This window comes from Meles meles, chromosome 1 (assembly GCF_922984935.1).
Source record: "Meles meles chromosome 1, mMelMel3.1 paternal haplotype, whole genome shotgun sequence".
Classification (NCBI taxonomy): Eukaryota; Metazoa; Chordata; class Mammalia; order Carnivora; family Mustelidae; genus Meles; species Meles meles.
Window position 1 is genome coordinate 109,937,060 of NC_060066.1, and position 9,687 is coordinate 109,946,746.

Here is a 9,687-nt window from a genome sequence, read left to right on the forward strand (position 1 = left end):
TTAATAGTAAAATACGCTGTGATGGGATGGTTGTTAAGCCATCACTCCGTGTTATATATTCATTATTTTTGGTTCACATGATTGTGATTTACTTTCAGGTTTTGATGTGTTAAATCTTTGCAAGTCAGTCACAATTACCTGGTAAAGAAAAAAACCAATGGAGAAGTTCTGTACATAAGCTTTTTAAGGTAAGGAGGTCTATAGCTATGATAAAGGAAGAAGGTTCATTTAATAAACTTTAAAAATATTTTAAATTTTATTCATTTTTATTTTTTAAAAAGATTTTATTTATTTATTTGGAGAGAGAGGACAAGCAGGGCTAGTAGCAGGCAGAGGAAGAAACAGGTTTCCCACTGAGCAAGGACTCTGGGATCATGACTTGAGCCAAAGGCAGACGCTTAACTGACTGAGCCACTTAGGCATCCCAACAAACGTTTTGTTTTGTTTTGGTGTTTTAAAGATTTTACTTTATTTATTTGAAGAGAGACACAGCGAGAGAGAGAACACAAGCAGGGGGGAGTGGGAGAGGGAGAAGCACGCTTCCTGCTGAGGAGGGAGCCTGATGTGGGGCCTGACCCCAGGACCCTGAGATCACGCATGACCCAAGGCGAAGGCAGAAGCTCAACGACTGAGCCACCCAGGCACCCCACAACAGACTTTTTTTTTTAAAAAAGACTTTATTTTGAGGGCTCCTGGGTGGCTCAGTCAGTTAAGTGGCTGCCTTTGGCTCAAGTCTTGACCCCAGGATCCTGGGATCGAGCCCCACATGGGGCTCTTTGCTCAGTGGGGAGCCTGCTTCTCCCTCTCCCTCTGCCTGTCTGCCTACTGCTCCCCCTGCTTGGGCTCCCTCTCTCACTATCTCTCTCTGTGTGTCAAATAAGTAAGTAAAATCTTGAAAACAAAATAAAACAAAACAAAAGAAAAACCTTTATTTTTAAGTAGTCTCTACACCCAGCATGGGGCTTGAACTCACAACCCTAAAATCAAGAGTTGTATGCTCTACCCAGTGAGCCAGCCAGGAGCCCCTAAAAAACTTTTTTTTTTTTTTTTTAAGATTTTAATTATTTGACAGAGGGAGACACAGAAAGAGAGGGAACTAGGTTGAGGGGGTTCGGGAATAGGAGAGAGAGAAGCAAGCTTCCCGCTGAGCAGGGAGACCAATGTGGGTTTGATCCTAGGACTCTGGGGTTATGACCTGAGCTGAAGGCAGATGCTTACTTACCAACTGAGCCACCCAGGCGCCCTCCTAAAAAAAAATCTTTTGGGGCGCCTGGGTGGCTCAGCGGGTTAAAGCCTCTGCTTTCGGCTCAGGTCATGATCCCAGGGTCCTGGGATTGAGCCCCACATCGGGCTCTCTGCTTGGCTGGGAGCCTGCTTCCTCCTCTCTCTCTCTCTGCCTGCCTCTCTGCCTACTTGTAATCTCTATCTGTCAGATAAATAAATCTTTAAAAAAAAAAATCTTTTAATACCTTTGTTTAAGGCACTGAATGCTAGGAAAACAAAGGTGGGAACACACAACACTATCCCCTGAAGAATACAGTCTAAACTCAAGATTATGAGCCAAGAGAAAAAGATGGCAAGCAGACAAACAGCAGAGTGGACAGCTTGTGCCCAGGAAGCTCAGAGAGTGCCAGAACCTCAATTTACTCACTTCATTGAAGATCTGATTTTGTCAGTACAGATATGAGGGATAAACTCATGCCCCCATGAGAGCTCAGAGAGACTGCTATCTAAACCTGGTGTCAATTTCTTAGTTTTTAGGGAGATTGTACATTTATATTGACTGTAGTATTCTTGTTCAGTGTTCCAGATTGGTGCTTGTCAATAAAAATATAATACTATCCACAAATGCGAGCCACAGAAGTAATTTTAAATTTTCTCATATCCATATTTAAAAAGTAAAAAGAAACAGGTAACATTAATGTTAATAATATATTGTATTTAACCCAATATATCCAAAATGTTATAACTTTAACATATAATCAATACATAATTCTTACTGAGATATTTTACATTCTTTTTTTCCATACTAAGTCTTTGAGATCTGGAGTGGATCTTACACTTAAAGCACATCTCAGTTAGGATTAGCTGCATTTCAGGTACTCCTCTGCCTAGATAGAGGTCTAGAATATTTTCCTTCAAGAAAAGGTAACCAGGAGGCCAAGTTTATAATCAGATCATGGAGTTAGAACAGAAGGTGCTGGATGGTCTTGAGTGCTATTTTGTTGGTCTGACAGGCGTGATGATCCTACTCTGATCCACATTAAAGTATACCTTTTTCATGGTGTTAGAATTTGGTGTATCTAGCATATCTTGCCTCAGGAGTCCAAGACTAATAAGGCCACCAAATTCTTCTGATTTTATGTAAACTGCTTTCTTCTATTAACATACTTTGTATTCAAACAGATTTTTTTTTTTTAAGATTTTATTTATTTATTTGACAGACAGAGATCACTAGTAGGCAGAGAGGCAGGCAGAGAGAGGAGGAAGCAGGCTCCCTGCTGAGCAGAGAGCCCGATGCGGGGCTCGATCCCAGGACCCTGAGATCATGACCTGAGCCAAAGGCAGAGGCTTAACCCACTGAGTCACCCAGGCACCCCTGTTTTTATGATTCTTAATTGCCAAATTATTTTCCCAAAGGACATTTAACAAGTTATCATTGATAATGAGAATAATAGTTTTACTTCACTTGTCCTCATAATGGTTATTTTTTTCCCTCATAATGGTTATTATCTGACTTAAAACATAGACTTATTTAGTAGTCTTTTACATTCATTTATTCATTAAACATTATTGAGTACTTATTATGCTCCAGGCAATGTCCTAAGCTCTCATGACACAGCAGTGAATAAAAGACAAAAACTCCTGTTCTTCTAAGATGTGGTGTGTGTATTATATTTATATATATATATATATATATATACACATATACATATAAATACATATATATCCACTGTAAAGTTCTTCTTCTCTTTGTAATTAAGTGTTCTATGGTGAGAAACTGGATATACTCCACATCAGACTTTCAGTTATACACACACATTTTATATATATATACATATATATTTCATTTCTTTTGATGGATGTATAGTATTCCATTGTGTGTGTGTATATATACAGACACACACAAAGGAATACTATGCAGCCATCAAAAGAAATGAAATCTTGTCATTTGCAATGACGTGGATGGAACTAGAGGGTATTATGCTGAGCGAAATAAATCAGGGAAAGACAATCATCATATGATTTCCCTGATATGAGGAAGTTGAGAGGCAAAGTGGGGGGTTTGAGGTGTAGGGAAGGAAAAAATGAAACAGATGGGATCAGGAGGGAGACAAACCATAAGAGACTCTTAATCTTATAAACTCGAAATGGATAAAAGACCTCAACGTGAGACAGGAATCCATCAGAATCCTAGAGGAGAACATAGGCAGTAACCTCTTTGATATGAGCCACAGCAACTTCTTTCAAGATATGTCTCCAAAGGCAAAGGAAACAAAAGCAAAAATGAACTTTTGGGACTTCATCAAGATCAAAAGCTTCTGCACAGCAAAGGAAACAGTCAACAAAACAAAGAGGTAACCCACGGAATGGGAGAAGATATTTGCAAATGACAGTACACACAAAAGGTTGATATCCAGGATCTATAAAGAACTCAAACTCACACACAAAACAGATAATCATATCCAAAAATGGGCAGAAGATATGAACAGACACTTCTCCAATGAAGACATACAAATGGCTATCAGACACATGAAAAAATGTTCATCATCACTAGCCATCAGGGAGATTCAAATTAAAACCACATTGAGATACCACCTTACACTTAGAATGGCCAAAATTAGCAAGACAGGAAACAACGTGTGTTGGAGAGGATGTGGAGAAAGGGGAACCCTCTTACAATGTTGGTGGGAATGCAAGTTGGTGCAACCACTTTGGAGAACAGTGTGGAGATTCCTTAAGAAATTAAAAATAGAGCTTCCCGGGCGCCTGGGTGGTTCAGTGGGTTAAGCCGCTGCCTTCGGCTCAGGTCATGACCTCAGGGTCATGGGATTGAGTCCCGCATCGGGCTCTCTGCTCAGCAGGGAGCCTGCTTCCCTCTCTCTCTGCCTGCCTCTCTATCTACTTGTGATCATTCTCTGTCAAATAAATAAATAAATAAAATCTTAAAAAAAAAATAGAGCTTCCCTATGACCCTGCAATTGCACTACTGGGTATTTTACCCCAAAGATAGAGATGTAATGAAAAGAAAGGTCATCTGTACCCCAGTGTTTATAGCAGCAATGGCCACGGTCACCAAGCTGTGGAAAGAACCAAGATGCCCTTTAACGGATGAATGGATAAGGAAGATATGGTCCATATGCACTATGGAGTATTATGTCTCCATCAGAAAGGATGAATACGCAACTTTTGTAGTAACATGGACAGGACTGGAAGAGATTATGCTGAGTGAAATAAGTCAAGCAGAGAGAGTCAATTATCATATGGTTTCACTTATTTGCGGAGCATAACAAATAACACGGAGGACATGGGGAGATGGAGAGGAGAAGGGAGTTGAGGGAAATTGGAGGGGGAGATGAACCATGAGAGACTCTGGAAAACAACCTGAGGGTTTTGAAGGGGGGTGGGAGGTTGGGGGAGCCAGGGGGTGGGTATTATGGAGGGCGCGCATTGCATGGAGCACTGGGTGTGGTGCAAAAACAATGAATTCTGTTATGCTGAAAAGAAAGTAAAAAAAAAAAAAAGAGAGAGAGACTCTTAATCTCTCAAAACAAACTGAGGGTTCCTGGGGGGAGGGAGGGAGAGGGTGGCTAGGTTATGGACATTGGGGAAGGTGTGTGCTATGATGAGTGCTATGAAGTGTGTAAACCTGGCGATTTACAGACCTGTACCCCTGGGGCTAATAATACATTATATGTTAATAAAAAATAAAAAATTTTTAAAATTCCTGTTCTTCTAGATGCTCTTGGATGATACAGTCAACTAAATAAATAAAATATAGGTGCTACGGGATAAAAATAAAGCATGAAGGAGTGTCACTAGGATGAGCATTTTAATTAGAGTGGCTGGTAAAGATCTCATTGAGTAAGTGACAAATTTAAAAATATATTTTAAATTTAAATCACAAGCCTACAGAAAACTTGCAAGTATAGAAGCAAAAACTGTCTTTTTTTCTGAAACATTTGAGAATTACCCATGTAATGTCCCACCTTCCCAAATAGTTTCGTGTGTTTTTACTGCAAAGACTTTTCTCCTACATAACCAAAATATAAGCACCAAAAAAGGAGTATTAACACCAAGACGTTAATACAGTCTTATCCTCATACCCCAGTCAGATTTTTGCCAGTTGTCTCAGTAATGCTCTTTATTGAAAAGGGATCCTGTTCTGCATCAAGTTGTTGCTTTTAGTTATCATGTCTCTTTAGTATCTTTCAGGCTGAAACAGTTTCCCAGTGTTTCTTCAGCTCTTGTGACCTTGATAACCTTTGAAAATTCCAGGCCACTTATTTTGTAGAATATCCCCTAATTTAGGTTTGTCTGGTGTTTCCTTGTGATTAGACTTAGGGTTATTCATTTTTGATGGGAGTATGACAGAAACAATGCTGTGTTCTCATTGCGTCTTATCGGGGGCACATAATTTCTGTTTGTTCCATTACTGATAATGTTTACTTTGGCCACTTGATTTAGGAGGTATCCTTCAAGCTTGTCCACTGTAAAGTTCTTCTTCTCTTTGTAATTAAGTGTTTTATGGTGAGAAACTGGATATACTCCACATCAGACTTTCAGTTTGTTTGTTTATATGTGTATGAGCGCAGTTTCCTATTTCAGTCCGTGAGTGAGTGTCATTATTTTGGTGTTTAAACTGTTCTTAGGTTTTCCCATTGGAACCCCTTCAGGCTTAGCTTCAGTGTCCTTTTGACATGCCACCATCATTCTTTGAACACTTCCTTGTTTTCTGGCACACCAATATGTTCCAGGCTTATCTTGTACTTTCCTGGCCCAGTCCTCAAAATGGCCATTTCTCTAAGGAGCCCATGAAAGTGCTATTTTGAAGTCACAACTCTGGGTACTAGGTGTGCTCATTGCTATTGGGGTTGGATGGAGTTGCTCCTCCCAGTTCCATTTAATGGATGGGGAATATATGTGCATATATACATTTGCATATATATATATATATGTGATATATACACACACAATATACACACACACAATAATTATCTATATTTATGTCTCTATACCTATATTGAAAATCATGCATTCACTCCAATTTCAATCTAACACCTTAGGGTTCATTCTAGTTTTATCCCCTTTCCATCTTCATACTCTGTAACCTGACAGTGAGAAATTACCTCCCTTTATCCTTAATTTAAAGAAATTAATTCATATTTGATCAAACCCGCTGTGTATTATTGGTCTCTTCCTCTGCTGTCACAGCTTTCCCTGCCTCAATGCCTTTCTGACCTCATTCAGCACATCCCACCTAGGGGTCTGACATCCCACACATGCCAGGCCACCCCTCTGCAAGGGGCCCTCCTTATCCTTCTTGGCTCTGACACAACATTGTGCACTGATCTACCTGGTTCTGCCCCATCCTGTAGGACTGATTTCTTTAGGAAAGGAAGACAAAGGGAGGAGGAAAAGTAAAGGAAAATTTTTAGTTAATACCCAAAGGACATGAGAAAGCTAACTATTTGATGCCTTGGTAAGACAATTCCAGATAAGGAATAGCAAGTGTAAAGGTTATGTAGTGGGAGCATGGCTGGTGTGGTGGAGATGACAAGGCCATATGGCTAGAGCAGTGTCAGCAAGAAGGATGGCAATATTAGATAAGGTCTTGGAGATAACTGGTGGAGCAGGGTAAAAAGGGGACAGATTCTGTAGGGCTTATAAGATCTTTGAATTTTACTCTTTTTAAAAAGATCTTATTCATCCATTTGTCAGAGAGAGAGAGCACGAGCAGGGGGAATGGCAGGCAGAGGGCGATGCAGGCTCCTGGCTGATCAGGGAGTCCCAACGCCGGACTCTATTCCAGGACCATGGGATCATGACCTGAACTGAAGGCAGATGCCTAATCCACTGAGCCACGTGGGTGCCCCTGGATTTTACTTTTACTGGGAATGGACAACTATTGGAGAACTGAGCAAAGAAGTGAGGACATCTGTCTTAGGTTTTAACAGGTTCACTCTGGCAGTTCTCCTGAAAACAGGAAGAGGGGCAAGGACAGAAGCCAGGACACAAGTTAGGAGGCTATTGCAATAATCCAAGTGAACTGTGTTGGTAGATTGGATCCTGGTGGTGATGGGAGAAGTGAATTGAATTGTGGTTGTGTCCTGGAGGCGGAGTTGACAGGAATTGCAGACTAATGAGATGTGGCAGATGAGGGAGAAAGTGGAGTCAGGGTGGTACCAAGATTTTTGGCCTGGGCAACAGGAAGAATGGGATTGCCATTCCCTGAGAAGGGGAAGGTTGCAAGAGAACGGGCTTGGGGGGTGAGCACTAGTATCAGTAGTTCAGACTGAGACACATTTTCATTAAGTTTGAGTCACTTGTTAAAAATCCATGTGAAAATGGCAGGTAGGTAGCTGAATATCCAGTCCGAGCTGGAGATCTAAATTTTGGGACTCATTGACAAGTAGATGCTATTTAAAGCCATGAGACTGGGTGAGATCATTAGGGAATGAGTAGAGATAGAAAAAAGAGAAATCTAAGTGTGGAATTCCTAGAGCTTCAACATACTGAAGTTGGGGAGATGAAGAGCAAAAGAGACTAAGAAGGAGCTGTCAGAAAGGTGAAGTAGGTAAAAAGCTCCCCTCATTGTTGCTTTCATTTGCATTTCTTTGATTACCTGTTGCAAGTTCTTTTGTCGATTGTTTATAACTTTATCGAGTGGCCTTTTACCGTTTGATTTAAAAAAAAAAATCAAGCTTTGCGCAGTGGCAGTATCGTAGCCAATGAGGTTTATCCGAGGCGCGATTATTGCTAATTAAAAAAAAAAATCAATTGTATTAATGTGTTTACATAATAGGGACTTTAACCATTTATCATACTAGATAAAAATATTTCTTCTATTCTTCCTCTTTTTATTTTGGTTATATGACTGTTCAAAGTATTTATGTAGTAAATCAATTAGTGTTTTTAATTTGTGATTCATCTTATTCTTATGAAGTCTAGAAATTTGTCTCATCTTCCAGAGATTTGATGATCGTTGAATTCTATTTTATTCTAGCTTTTCATTATCTTGATTTAATTTTGTTGACTTGTGGACTGCCTAGAATTAGTTTTTGTGCATAATGTGAGGTCAGAGTTTAAACTCGTTATTTCCTCAAGCAAGAGGGCTCAGGCATACCCCAGCAAGCATGATTTGGTTCAAGCAGGAATTCATAAATAGAAGGGTCAGCAGGAGCGGGCAGCCATGCGCTCACCATCAGGAGAGTAGTGGGCTGGCTTGAGTGTACCAGGAGCACTGTGGTCAAACATGGGTGAGGCCTCGAGAGTGGAGCTGAATCTGGGTGTCAGATAGCTGGAGCTTTGGTGACAGTTCTTTAGAGAGCTGCTGGAAATGCTGGCTGCCCAGCACTTGGGTACTTTGGGGGAAGGTGAGATCAGGCCCTCAAGATACCAGCCAGCTAGCTCATTGTCAGGCAGGTAACTTGGGGGAGCCCCCTGGATAATTCTTCGGACAATATTTGTTGTCTTTCCACATGCCCAAATTGTTAGTTATCCCAGCACTACTTGTTATTGAATAATCTATCCCTTTGCCAGTGATTTGTGATATCTTTTTAAGCATATTCTTGTGTGTTATATTTTACATATGTCTAATTATTTGAAAATATGAGTATCATTAACATCAGGATATTCATGTCATTAAGTTAAATTTTAAACATATTAATCTAATCTCTAAAACTTGCTATCATTTAATGTAGGAGTAGTGTTAAAAGAAAGTATTATTTTTTAAAAAGAAAACATTATTATATGTATGTAGTATTCCTGTTTCTGAGACGTTGTCTCAACAGTAGAGAATTTTCAAATAAAGGCAATGCTTAAAATAATGGTTTTCTATTTGATTAAAGCAGAAATTTGCAAGTAGGTTTATTTTCATTTCACTTTTGAATACATTTGATTTTTGTTACACCCTTGAAGATGAGGCATTTGCTTATTATTCCTTTATAATTATAAGTGGCTACTAGTGTTATGGTTTATCTTTCTTAGTTACCTCAAAGATGCCCTCCTAATCTGAAAATAAAATTATCATTGGAAAAAAAAAACTAGTAAGATCAACACTGACTACTAAAAATTAGTCTTACCTACAATATATTGAAAGAATAATTCAATAACTGAGAAATGCTTATCTCAGAAACTTGAGGATGGTTCAATAATAAATCTAATCTTAAAACTTTGAGTATGAAAAATACAAGATGCTGAAAAGTTATCTGATAAAAATGAACCTCCAATTTTAAGTACTGTTTAGGAATGAAATAGAAGGACCACTCAACATGATAACATCTTTTTCAAAATAACAATACTATTCTTAATGGCAAAATAATTAATATTTCCATTAAAATGAGGAGCAAAATTAAGGGATGCCCGGCTCTTGCCTGTGTAAATAAATGAAGGGAGTCAGCTACCATCACTGGAGTTCTGTCAGTTACTCAAAGGCAGGCAGAAAATTGAGAAAACTTTATAGTA

The 9,687-nt window shown here is 39.3% G+C and overlaps 1 non-coding gene across 1 annotated transcript; it reads left to right on the forward strand.

Moving 5' to 3' along the window:
* The first annotated feature begins 7,923 nt into the window (after positions 1-7,923).
* LOC123927750 lies at positions 7,924-8,060 on the forward strand. The gene has a single exon (XR_006815535.1). It is a non-coding gene; the product is annotated as a U4 spliceosomal RNA (small nuclear RNA).
* Positions 8,061-9,687: the final 1,627 nt, after the last annotated feature.